Source organism: Ambystoma mexicanum, chromosome 2q (assembly GCF_040938575.1).
Source record: "Ambystoma mexicanum isolate Mex_15411 chromosome 2q, UKY_AmexF1_1, whole genome shotgun sequence".
Classification (NCBI taxonomy): Eukaryota; Metazoa; Chordata; class Amphibia; order Caudata; family Ambystomatidae; genus Ambystoma; species Ambystoma mexicanum.
In genome coordinates, this window is record NC_090924.1 from 637,337,756 (window position 1) to 637,351,517 (window position 13,762).

Sequence of the window (13,762 nt, forward strand, 5' to 3'; positions counted from 1 at the left end):
CCAGAACAAAAGGTGAGAGAGAGAAGGGAATAAGGAAAGCTAAATCTCCATGTTAAGACGTACCTGTTGATTCATTCCCTCTTCATTTCGGGTCCGCGCCGCATCCTGGCATTTCCAGACCCCGGCCCCTAAGGGGAAAAAGAGACATCAGCGTTAATGAGCGAATGAAAAGACATTACCAAAAAAAAGCTCATTAAAGACTTACCTGATTTCTACAAGGATTTCACCTCTCATCTCGGGTCGGTGCCTGTTCCCCGGCATTCCGTACCCCGGCCCCTATGGGGAAAAAGACACTAGTATTAGTACATTAATGCATGGACACAAGGGGAACCTCTTATCAAAAAACTTACCTGGAAGCCAAGCAAGTTTGGTTCTCACCAATCCGAAAATCCTGTGAAGTAACTGGATACCAACGCGCCCCTGCATCAGAAGCAGGATGGAGAGCTCGTCCTTCCAGACCCTAAGAAGGATACTTCTGCGAGCCAGAGCCAGATTTGGGGGGCCCGGTCCAGTCCGTCATCCGAACCCTGCGCATCACCTTAGAAGAGGTCACAGCAGCGCGAACCAGGCCAGCGCCTCCGTGGGAGTCAGGTGAGCGTAACACTATGTTTCATTAATTGTGATAGAAGTTGCATTTCTACTGAACTGTGGCAAGTTTTCTTGGATTGCTGAAAGTAGTGACAAAGCATTCTGGCTGGGATTACCATTAGTGCGATGATTCTGAGGATGTAGAAAGTCCATGTTTCACCAAGTAGAAAAGATTTGCTATTGTTGGAACTTTGGTTAACAAAACTTTACTTGGACATTAAAATATTGAGAACTGATTTGAGACTTTCATAACCCAGGTATTTCTTTCTTTCATTCTGTGGTTCAACATTGGAGCAGAATTGACTTTGAAACCTGGGGAAGGGCATCCGCCAGGTTACTAAGAGATTGTCATAAAACTGTCAATGTTATTTATGTTATTTGAAGTGCCATATATTTGTGTGTGTATTTGTTCATTAGTGTGAGGGCCTGACATTCTGTGTTAGAGTGATTCCCTTTAGATTTGATTAGGCAGGGAAATCTTCAGCAGAGTAGGGATAGTGAGGCATTTTACTTTATTTTGGCATACAATAAGAATGGCATGTATTGAAACATTATCAAACAGTTGTCCGCCTCGCATTGCTGACCCTCATAAATGGCAGATGGGTATTTCAAAGTAGGTTCAGGGCTGAAAAGGGTTTTGGGGAGTGGCACTAGGGCTGTCCCTCCTTCTCTCGTCTCCCTTGAGATGCCCACTATAGCCAAGGCATTTGTAACCACTGGATAGTACAACTGATCAGGAACCAATACCATTTAATCTCTGGTGTTATGCTGAGGTGGTTTGCCTGAATGCAGGCTCAACGACTCCATCAAGGACATCCTAGCTGTCCCCAATCTACCCCAGTTTAGTGGTCTACAGGGAGTTGGGAACAGTTCCTGCACTTACTCTGCTGGATCCACCTAAGACCAGTCACACTCAGTCTCACCTTGCACTTCTACTTTGCCTCTGCTCTATTCCTCTCCCCAACCTAATTTCCCTCCAATGTTTCACTCAGCCTTCCTCCTGCCTCCACCCTTCGATATAAAAATCTCCTCTGCCTCATCCCAAACTACTACTCCTCCTCCTTCCACTAGTACAACTCCTACTTTGCGACTTCTCGCTTCCTCCTCCACTGCTACTACTTCTCCTTCTATACTACTGCTCCTCCAATACTGCCCTCCGCCGGCTATGAATCAACTCACTACTACATCTACTCCCCCTACTCCCACTTCTACTTCCCTCCTCCCAGTACGACTCCCCTCCTCCCACTACACTACACAAACACCCTCCTTTCACCTAGTATGACTCAATTCACATTCACTCCTAACTTCTATCCAACTGCAACACAAATGCACAGTCACTTTAAATTTCCCTTACACCCACTAAATCAATACCTCCCCTTTCTCCAATAAATGCCTCCACACTGAGCTGTTCCTTCCTTCCGGCTGGTCTCTTGGACAACCACAATCTCCCACTCTGACCTCCCATGGACAGCCCACACTTCTGGGTTTCTACCCCCCCATTGATTAAATTATCCTCCCTGTGTCCTGATTGGCCACCTTCCCCAAGTAAAATGTTCTATCGTTCCCTTCTGGGCAGTGTAGGTGCAAGGGTAAGTCTTTAATAGGTTTATCCCCGCCCTGAAGATGTTACATTTGGAAAAGGCATTAAAGAGGGGGCAAAGCCGAGCCTTCTTTGATATATGATATGGCATTTATAATGCATCTATACACAAGTGTTTCAAGGCGCGACGAGGCAAGGGAGGGGGGAACAGAGGGACGACAGACAACGATCTTACTAGGCTAGGTGTCATTGAGATAGCGCACGTGCAGGGGAAGGGAAAGGAGAACGGTGCAGGCGGGAGGGAAGGGGATAGGACAGTGTGGTACATGGGATCGACAGTAGAAATAGAATAAATAAAAGCAATAAGTAAAAAGTGCGGCCAACGGGTGGCAAGGGTAAGTGCAGACATCAGATGTCAAGTGCTGGTAGGGGACTCTAGGGATACAGAAAACAGTCCCCAATTGTGGGTGTTGCCAGGGAGGCAGTGCAGGTGTGCAACTGGCGAGGGAGGGGACCTGGGCCCGAGATCAGAGGGTGGCCAGGTAACCAGTGCAGTTGCAGTTTCAGTCAGGAGTTCAGCAGGGGAGAGGAAGAGAGAAAGCAGAAGCAGAGAGGAAGGTTTTGAGGTGCTCCCAGAACCGGAGATGGTTCTCCTCATGTTTCAGGGAGGCTGTTCCAGAGAGAGGCCCCAGCTGAAGAAAGATCTACCACCAACTCGTTGCTTGGAGAAGCGACTGACCCAGAGGGAGTTGGAGGTGGATGAGCGAAGAGCTTGAGAAGGAAGATATTTAGGAAGAAAGATTTGAAGGTATTGAGGCCCCAGAAGGCCTTGTGGACAATGCAGAGGGTTTTTAACTTAATCCTCGTAGCCACTGGGAGCCAGTGCAGAGATTTCAGTCCTGGAGAGATACGATCCCTATGCTTGAGGCCAAGGACAGTTCTCGCAGTCCTGTTTTGGATGAGTTGTAGGGGGCAGAGAGTATAAGCAGGCAGATTTAGAAAGAGGCTGTTGCAGTAGTCCATCCTAGAGAGAACCAGAACTCTGGAGACAGTGAGCTTTTGAAGGAAGGAGAGGAAAGGAAGAATACCTCTGAGGAGGTGCAGCTGGTAGTGTGACTTCTTAGAGACATCAGAGATGTGAGGAGAGAAGGTGAGTGCAGAGTCGAAGATGACCCCAAGGTTTTTAGCCTCATAGGTGGGAGCAGTAAGAGGGCCAAGAGAGGCCGACCAGAGTGACAGGAAAGGAGAGAGTGGGTGTGCCGCTGAGGATAATCTCAGTCTTACTGGCATGAAGGCAGAGATCATTGGCGGCACATGACTCCTGGATAGCAGACAGACAGCCGGAGATAAGAGAGGGAAAAGAAGTGGCTGAAGGAAGCCTGAAAATGAGCCAAATGTCATCCGCATAGCACTGAAAGTTGGGGCAAAAAGCGGCAATGGGGTGGGCAAGAAGTTCCAGGTATTTGGTTGAACAGCCAGGGAGAGAGGTTAGACCCCTGGGGAACACCACAGGTGGAGACAGAGATAGAGGAGAGGAAGGACCCAAGTTGGACCTGGAGGGTCAATCAGCGAGGAAATAAGTCTGCCAAGTCAGGGCCTGACTGGTGATAGCCAGGTTATCACGTAGACGGTTGAGCCTGATGGCATGGTTGACCGTGTCAAAGGCAGAATAGAGATCAAGTAAGATGAGGACACAGGGGGTGTCGGAATCAATGTTGGAGAGCAGGTCCTCACAGATGTTCCGGAGAGCAGTTTCCATGCTTCTGGCATCTCTGAAGATAGACTGATGGTCATGAAAACAACCAACAGATTCAGTGTGAAGATTAAGCTTTCTCAGCTTAACAAAGGTAATAGCGGCCCAGTACAGACAATGTTCAAGTTCCTGTTCTCCCCCTAAGTGTGAAGATTTCGACCATCCGCACAATGGGTGTGCAATCAGGTGGGCTATTTTTCTCTGAAGATAGAATGATGGTCATGAAAACAACCAACGGATTCAGTGTGAAGATTAAGCTTTCTCAGCTTAACAAAGGTAATAGCGGCCCAGTACAGACAGTGGGTGTGCGCTCACATGGGCTATTTTGAAATGTTATATGAAATGATGGTAGATCAACCTCTGGAAAATGTGTGGGGCTAATCCGCATTTTCCTATGCTCACCGCACGACATACACCTAGACCTATGTACTCTGGGTGGACACAGCCTACATGCACAGTCCTCCCTGTCATATTTAGTTGGGATCTGCCAGGTGGAGTACATGATGCTTCTCAGAAGGGGGAGGGCCAATCCTTCCTCCTGCCATGGCCAGGACATTTACTATTAAAGGCTGCATGGATACGCCCTGTCCATTTGTTTACCCTCTGAACATACTAATAGAGTATACATCAAACAGGCCCACATGTGGCCTGGCTGCTAGAGGTTAACAAAGGAGACAGGAAAACCAACAACCTTTGATATGCACTGTGCCAACCTGAAGCCAGCAACTGCCTCTCAGTATCAAGGGCAGTGACATGTCATGTCTGGGACTATGCGTAGGACAGTAGGCAACCCTCAGAGGGGGCCCCATTCAGAAGGTACGAGTACGTGGATTGATGGAGACAGAACATCTGTTCTCGACACAGCTTCAAGGGAGACCTGATGCTTTAATCAGGAACAACAGAGAGCTCAATTAACCAGAGAGACCCTTTGATCCACAACAGACAGGAAGATGGGTGGGACTTAGTATTTCATGGTTTCACCCCCTTTAGCTTTTCTGTTGCAAAGCACTCTGGCTATGACTTCATGCATACAGGAGATTGTTGGTAGGGACCCAGGATTGGTACATTAAGGTAGGCTTAGCCTACACCAATCACTGTGGCCCATTTGGCTTTAAAAGAGGGTCGAGCCCCTCTTTTGGGCAGATCATATGAAGACTTCGCAAGGAGAAACAAGAAGAACTCATTTGGACCATGGCCGAAGGTACAGTCTGCCTTACAGCTTCCACCAGTGAAGGAAGGCCCGGATTTCCAAAGAGGGAAGCAAGATCCCTCCCCTAAAACAGGGACATCATTTCACCAATATGCCAAGGGTAGTGGAAGGGACATCACATATACCTTGACCTCTGATGACATCGCAGGAAGTGATGTCATTTGACCCCAACCGAAGTGACATCACAGGAAGTGATGTAAAACAACTTTTCACCCCTTGACAAAACAGGAAGTGGCATCACATAGCATTATGCCTAAGCTCACTGAAAAATATGGTTACACCATCACTGTAATGTGATATACATTTTATACAAGAATGAATCACCATATGTATCATTAATATCATTGTGTATAGGCCCATATGTATCCAAATTACTGTGAATGCAAGCAGATGTCCAAGGCCAAATGATAATGAAGTGTTATTATATAGCACTTACGCTTAATCGCTTTATATAGAAAAAATGTACATACAATATCACCCAACCTGTGTTGGTACTCATTTATCAACCTCAGCAGGATGAAGGGCTGAGTTGGTTTTGCTGGGATTCGAATCTGCAGATCACAAAAACATCGCAGCAGCAAGCGCTCAACCTCCCGAGCTAGCTTATCGGCTATAGTAAAATGAGCAATTACATGCCTAAACTTTCTCAAAGTCAGAAAGCAAATTACACTCTGTAGTAGATACCATTAAACTGGTAAATGAGATTTAACTGCAGGCCAGTTCATCTGCAGGTCTGGTGCAAAGTTGGCCAAATGTCAAGCCTGTGTGGATCTACTTTTCAGGCTTCAGAGGTTGGTAAAATACATACCATAGGGAGGGTTCATAACTGTGTATTAAAAAGAATTTAGAGTAGCGCAGGAAAAGCAGCGCACTAAGACAGCGTCCCGTACTCTACGCACTCGTTACCTCCGACATGCAAACAAACACTCTGAACAGCATGACAAAGAGATTGGAAAGATAGACACATTACAACAAAGCATTAATTGTGGGACAATGAAATCAAGGGCCACTTTATGTGCTATGGTCAAATAGTTACACTGTAAACAAGCTTTTAGGCACAACGATTTTATCAAGTGACCAAGGACACTGAGATGGAATGTCTTGTAATGATCGTAACAGAGACAACATCAGGAAAAAAGCATACATGCTATAACTGCAACTTGCGAAAACCAAACCAAAGACAAGGCCATTGACTGCAACCCGCACCTCAGCTTTGAGCTGTCCGCCTTAAAGGATGACAAGCCCAGTGAAGAAGCTAGGAGGAGCGCATCGACAAACATCAACAAGCGTCCGTCTTAAAGGACATTTTCGAGCCAGTCGAGCTCCTCAAGCTTCAACCGACTGCACCAGTCTCGCGCCTTGAAACATTTGTGTATAGGTGCATTATAAATGCCATATCATCACATCATACCACTGACTGTTACGCCGCAGTCGCTCACACGTCCAAGATGCCTCGACTAGTGATTCAGAACCACCAACCAGCACCGAGACAACGAATCCTGACCCTGAGCCACTGTGTAGCCAGCCTGCAGCCGTCCTTCCACCCTCGCTCGCCGAACAGCCTGCCACCGGATACCTGCAGCTGTCTCTAGTCATGAACTCTGTTGCAGAAGCTGGAAAGCGCCCTGAAACCAACTCTACACTGATGAGCACCAAGAAACTTGACAAGCACAAGGTACTTTGGGGTTCTGCCCCAGTGGTCCTTCTCCAAAGGACCCTAGTGACATTTTACGACCCATTGCTCCCTTTGTGCTGAAACCAAGTATCCTTGAATGATTGCGATTAATTACTTTACTGACTACCCTCCTGTCAGTGTCCAGAGCGCATCCATTCCTTCTTGAAACTGTTTGTCCTTTGCATTCCTTTACAGGGTGGGTTGTATTTTGTAGTGTGCTAGAACTGTCTGTTGTGATCATAATAAAGTAGATGTTTTTATACAACCTTGTCTGGACAGAGCCTTTTATCATTGGGTAATAATTGTATTTTCACTGTGTTGCAACTAACCAATGATCCATGACTTTGTGGAGATAAGCCTGTGGTTCAGTCCACATTCCCAAAAGTGGACAAGGAGGTTTATAATTTGCTTGTGTTTCCAATCTGATTGGTCCCTTCTGGTGTAGTAGAGGTGTGGAGCTGACTGATGCTTTAGAAACCCATATTCATCCCTGGACCACTGGTGCCCCAGAAGTTGATTCATCACAACAAGTTCTCCAGGGATGCCAGGGTCTGTCCCAACATTCCTTGGTGGTCTGTGCATGGCAGCTTGTGTATGCGGGTGTCCGCTGATGCTTCTGGGAGGCCCGCTCTGTTTCACTGAACATCGCGTAGGGCCACAGCTCGCACTCTTCTCCCTTGTCGGGTGGCGCAGCGTAGTTTTGGCTTTGCTAAGGTCTCTTGAGCGCTGCGGCTGCCTCTTTTGTCCCGACACATCTGGTAAGCAGTTGATCTTGGTTTCTGTTGGTTTTTGGAGTTTTTCTTCTTGATCTCTGCAAATGAAAGAAAACAATGGCAAGCCTTTTTGCAACGACGTATACATGAGACAAAGGTGCACTGCCGACACAAACTGGCACCAGGTTAAGGGTTGGATCCACCCAGTTGCCTTATCCCTCAAGGCCAGGTCAAGCTCTGGACTGCTTTGTTGCGAGTCCACCGCATTCCCCTTTTGACAATCCCAGTTACACCAGAGGCCTTCACCTGATTGTTAATTCAAGGACTTTTTAATTGTGGGCCAGTTCCTGTGAGTAGGGGCACATGTCGATCATCAGTGGCATCTGTAAAAATTACAGCCCAAGTCTCTTTGTATTTGATCGACCTTCATCACCAATGCATTTTATAGAGCATAAACACTGTTGTACGTTTACAATAATTCTTTTAATTTACGTCGTACCCTGCAACTTTTGTTTGGGCAGTTTCCAGACCTGCCCGCATTAAGCATGCATCATCAATAAACAAATAATAAAGAGTACGAATTTAAAAATTAGAGTTCATTTATCATGCATGGCATGGTCGGCTGAGAGGAATTGGTAGAGTCCCAAAAATTGCATTATTTGGCACCATTCAAAAACATCCACACTTCAGTCTCTTCTACATGTAATGTAGAAAGACTACCATCAATGGTTGAAATTGTATTATTTTCTCAGCTCATCCAAATTCGATCAACCTGCGTGAGGGGTCAGAAATGTGAGGCAGACAACTTGGTAAAGGTTTTTCACAAGTAGCTAAAGTTGAACACTAACAAAAAGAATCTGTCCCTCACGCTTATGCGTATATCAAACTCATAAAGGTAACCAATGGCAAGTCAAATGTAACAGAAATAACAGTTATATTCAATTTAAACCTAATCTGTCAATCCTTGTAACATGGGTTAGATCCGCCTTCCCCAGATTTAAAGCAGGAATGTAAACCAAACTTTCAAATATGAAAGTTACTTTATGATCAAAACTTGGTTACAAAAAGAAAGTCTTATTCCAAAAGTCGTTTTACTTGGATTATTAAGGAAAGTTCAAGCGAATGAAAAGTCTTATGTCTTCAAATATCAACAAAAGTTCAGCACAATTTGTCTTCTTAAGAAAACAAATATGCTTCCACAATTCTTCTGTATCAACAGCAATGTTTTGTCAGGATGATTCCACCACAATGAAAAGTTTAACTATTTAGTGATCTTGCCACTTTTTCCTTCTTCACAACTTCCAACCACAATGCAGTACTTCAATGATTTCTTCCTGGTCCACTAACCTGCCAGGACTACCACTAAAAGGTCCCTATCCTAGTTTACTTGCCTGTCAGGACAAGGGCTCCTGACACTACTACAAGTACTCTTTTGTAAGGTTTACTTTAAAACTTTGGAAAAGTCCTCGACTTTGAACATCGTCAAAATTCGCAACCTCTTCTGAGAAAACATTGAAACATTGGTGCTGTTTGTTCCACTGTAGTATTTGTCACAGACAATGAAGGATATTCTTCTCTCATTGATACTTTCTAACAGGAGGGCTTCTCTCATGCCACTCTTCTTCCCCACTTCTACATCAAACAACTGCTAACAATGATTCTGGGTTACTCTGGCCCCTCCTTGGCTTAGGCAATACTTGTTGACGTCTTCCTCAACTATTGCCTCTTCCTTACTATAGCAGTAACGGCTACAATAAGCAATCCTCAGTATTGCCATCTCTTGGCCTTGGCAATAGCGGTTATGAGTAGCTTGTTTCAATATTGCACTTTCTTTACTTTGGCAATGGCAGTTATGAATAGCTTGTTTCAAGATTGCTGTCTCTTGGATTGTCCAATTTGTGTTTCTATTTTGGTTCAATATTGTTCTTTCTCTGCTTTGACAATATTATTTGGTTGGATCATAGTAATTGTAACCTTTTCTTCTTCTTGTTTGTCAATATCATTAAAATGCAAACATGATTCTCTTTCATTAGTTCGGTATTCAAAATAAGGACAATTAGCAATCAGTCATCTATGGAGCGTTTCGTGATTACATAGCAACGGTAAACCTGCCCGATTACTTATACACGTCCACTCGTCCCGCTGCTGCATCCAACTCTACTCCTTCTGCTGCTTTCTGTATGACCAACGGCATCAGTCATTTTCCTAGACACCTGGGAGGAGACTTCAGGTCGGGTTTCTGTGAGGATTCTGGAGGATTCATCACACCTGTTACCTCACATTTATTATGGGACGCAATCAGTCAAACACAATATTTCACAGTGGTCAGTTGAGTCTGTATACACAAAATACTTCTTTTTATGGGCCACTCATCTCCACTCAAACCAATGTTTTCAGTAATCCATACTGTAAGGAAGGCATGGTATCAAACAGTGAAGACAGACACAAATGACCGCAGTTCAAGGGGGTTTATTGAACTTCAATGGGTTGGTTGAATGCCTATCTACCCCTAGATCTAAGGATGGGAGCAAGCTACAACCATCAAATAATAAATAACGCAGTCCTAGTGGAATCTCTGTCAAAATAAAAGGGCCTATACTAATAAACCTGTGGCCAATCCTTACTTCTAAATACAAATGGTGTGGGATAATGTATGCAAATGAAGTGTTCAAGAAAGAATAGGTCAGGATAGTTGAGCAGTTGGCTTCCCTTCCCGTTTTCAGCATGAGACAAGGCGGCACGTTCGAGCTTCTCACACACTCTGGCTTCTGTGCCATGAGGATACAGTTCAGAGCATAGGTATCAGGGCCTATCTATCTGTATATATTTTTATATAGCGCCATATGCCCATGGGCCTCAAGGCGCCCACATAATAACAACAAAAACACAACATTTCAGATGCAGAGGACTGGAATCAGGTTAAGAGGTATGGTCAAGCAGAATAGAAAAAGGGGCTTAGCCTGTCCCCAGATCAAAGAGATACGTTTTTAATTGTTTCTTGAACTGGGCACTCGACACACAGCCCGTCAAAATAGAAGGGAGTTGATTCCAAACACTCAGGGCCCAGGCATGAAAGCCAGAGCCTCCAATTATTTTCAAAAGGACTCTAGGTTTATGTAAGAGGATGTCCCTATTAAAACGAAGAGTATGCCTAAGAGGGGACCCTAGAAACTCTGGCTGAGAGATAGTCCGGGGCTTCACCTGCCAAGCACTTGTAGACTAGAATAGTGCCTTTAAACCTGATCCTTTGACTGACGGGTAGCCAGTGTAGTTTCCTATGGCTTTGACCTTCTGTGCCAAAGTCTCTTTACCATTCAAAGTCTCTTTATTGAAGAGGGCCTGATGTAACAAACAAGCACTGAAGTTCCTTTCTTCCCAGGTTTTCGACAGTCACAAATTCTCGGGTTCACTATTCACCATGGGTCTCTCTCCTCCAGGTTCGGACACCCTTTAGCACAATATTCACAAATGGTCTCCCTCAATCAGGCTCGGACCACGGATCTCCCTCATTCGGGATCAGACCCCTTAACACAATGTTCTCAATTGGTCTCCCTCAATCGGGCTCGGAGAGTGTAAAAAATCAAATACTTTCGATTGTGCAATGGATTTTGCTTAAACCGTTGCAGGACCACTTCGATTCACTTAATTTCTCATTCTTATCTTTTACTTTTACCCTTTATCACTTTTAGCTGGACACCTTACAGAGACCTACGATTGAGCACAATCGCGGTACCAGACCACTCTGTCACAGGTGTTGTATCTTCCATTTCTTAGTTCAAACATCCATCAGCAATTCAGCTTTCCTCACACACATTACAAATCTTCCTTCTTGTGCTCTTTATACCATGTTGCTGCTTGGAACCTTGACCTCAACACAGACCGGTATAGCATTGGTCTCCCCAACTCACTGGCCGTGATTGTCCTTATCCCCAGGGGGGGGTAGTCCTGCCCCATGAGGTCCTCCCGCATTATACCAGCACTAGGGGGAGTATTGGGTAGCAGCCACACCTCCGGAGCCTCATGGGAAAGGGCTCCCTGTTGGGGAAAAGTGATGATACCTTATGAATCATCACAATTTACAATGGTCCTTAGTCCCAAAACATCCCATAAGCAATAAAAGTACAGTCCCCCAGGGGGGACTGGCAACATTGTATAAGAAGAGAAGAAGAACTGAAGACTTGGTAAAGCCCAGCCAGGAGACGGAGCAGTTGTGGAAACCATCAGGAGCAGGAGTTCTGAATCCTGTCGGATGACCGGAGAAACCAAGAGTGGAGGACACCAGCGAGGTGCTGATGGAGTTCTCTGTGGATCGAGCTGGCGCACGCAGCAGGAAGAAGAAGCCGAGCAGTCCAGAAGAGCATGGAGCCACCGCGCTGCTGCAGAACCAGAGGAGTGAAGCCTGAAGAGCCAGAGAGATGCACCCCAATCCCAGGAAGCCACGGTGGCATACCGAAGTCCCAAAGAAGCTAACGGTATCATACATGTCAGTAGTTTCCAATAGTGTTTCGGTGCTCCCGGGAGCCATCCAAACATGCAACACAGCAGTTCACAGGGTGCTTTTCGGCCCAACATACAGGGCTTTAAGTAAATGTTTTGCGCCAAGTAATGGATACAGCTGGCTCAAACTGAGGTCCAGAGGATGCCTGGGACACTTGTGGGTTGCTTAAGCAGCTGCTCTTTGAATGTATGGCTCTTCACATTGGGCAGTGCAGGCTCTAACTTTACATAACTAGCTCACGTCCAGGACAGTGAAAACGGCAGATGACTCAGTGCTGTGGATATGAATGGACAACAACGTTGAGCTAGTCAAGAGATTGAAGAAGGACAGGGCATAAGGGTGCTGGGAGGTGCGGGTGCTTGAGGTGTTGCCCTGGCTGATTGATCAGTGATGCTTAGAAGGGGAGGTGACTGACAGAGCAACTAGAGCAGCTGAGTGATGCTGGTTACCAGATAATATGTTGCTAATCCGAGGTGAAGGGTCGGAGGTTGCTGCCATGGGCTGAAGTACTAACAGTTATTGAAACTGGGAGAGGCAGCGGGTAAATCAATGCCCCCGACTAATATTTCAGGGATGTAGGATGTCTTAGCAAAGTGTCTCTTTAGACTGGATGTCAACACTAAATTGAGTTTGGCGGCACTAGCAAACTGGAGTAGTTTGGGTGCCAAGGTGCCGATTGAGGTCAGGTGACAGAGGCAGATGACCTTGACAGAATGTGCTGCAGTCTAAGCTAAGCATCAGCGTCGTGATTAGGGGATGGCATTCAGTGGTTAGATATTAAAGAACACTTACTAATCTGTGAGGGCACCTTGATTTTTATTTTTTTAAATTTTTTTATTTACATAACGCTTTCACCAAAGCGCTGAACAAATCATTAACGATCAGTACAATAAATATGCAATAATGATGAATGAGAAATAAAAGGAAGTTTATGAATCAGAAAGAATGGAGAGGAGATGTGCTTTAAGGGAAGAGTGGAGATGTGAAGAGCAGGGACGTCATTTCACCAAAATGCCAGGGGTAGCGGAAGTGACATCACACAACCCTTGAATCCTGATGAAATCACAGGAAATGTAATTCAACCGCACCCCGAAGTGATATCGCGGGTAGCGATGGAACACAACCTTTCACCCGTTGACAAAACAGGAAGTGGGATCACATACCATTGTTCACTACGAAAAATATGGTTACGATATCACTATGTGATTTACATTTCATACAAAAATGGATCGCCATATGTATTGTTAAGATCAGTGTGTATAGGCCCATATTACCAAATAACTGAATGCAAGCAGACGTCCATGACCAAATGATAATGTGTTATTATATAGCACTTACGCTTAAGCGCCTTATATAGAAAATATATACACCCAACCTGTGTTGGTACTCATTTATCAACCTCAGAAGGATGAAAGGCTGAGTTGAGGCGTTTAAGAACAGACTAAATCCGTGACTCACCCCCTGAAGTGTGCCTGAAATAAACCTTTAATGAGTCTAGCAATTATTGTATAGAATTCCAGAAAGACACATTATTTGGTATTCCTATTCTTTCTTATTTAGGTTCAGTGCTGAAAGTGTTAAGACTTGTGGCAATCCTGTTCTTATTCTTCTTTTTTTTTTTTTTTAAGGGGCCTGAACAAGAAATCCAGCCACTCCAAAAGGAAAGAGCCACATGGTGCTGGCCACAGCTCAGGAGCTTGCTTTACAAAAAAAAATAAAAATAAAAAATCATTTTTTGGGATTTCTTTTTTAGAGGTCGCAAGGGAGACCACAGAGGTCGCAGTT

At 45.1% G+C, this 13,762-nt stretch overlaps 1 protein-coding gene across 3 annotated transcripts in view; it reads right to left on the minus strand.

Moving 5' to 3' along the window:
• Positions 1 to 13,762, minus strand: part of CLEC16A (C-type lectin domain containing 16A) — a 1,932,649-nt gene that overhangs the window by 1,189,009 nt on the left and 729,878 nt on the right. The gene's annotated exons all lie outside the window — the stretch shown is intronic.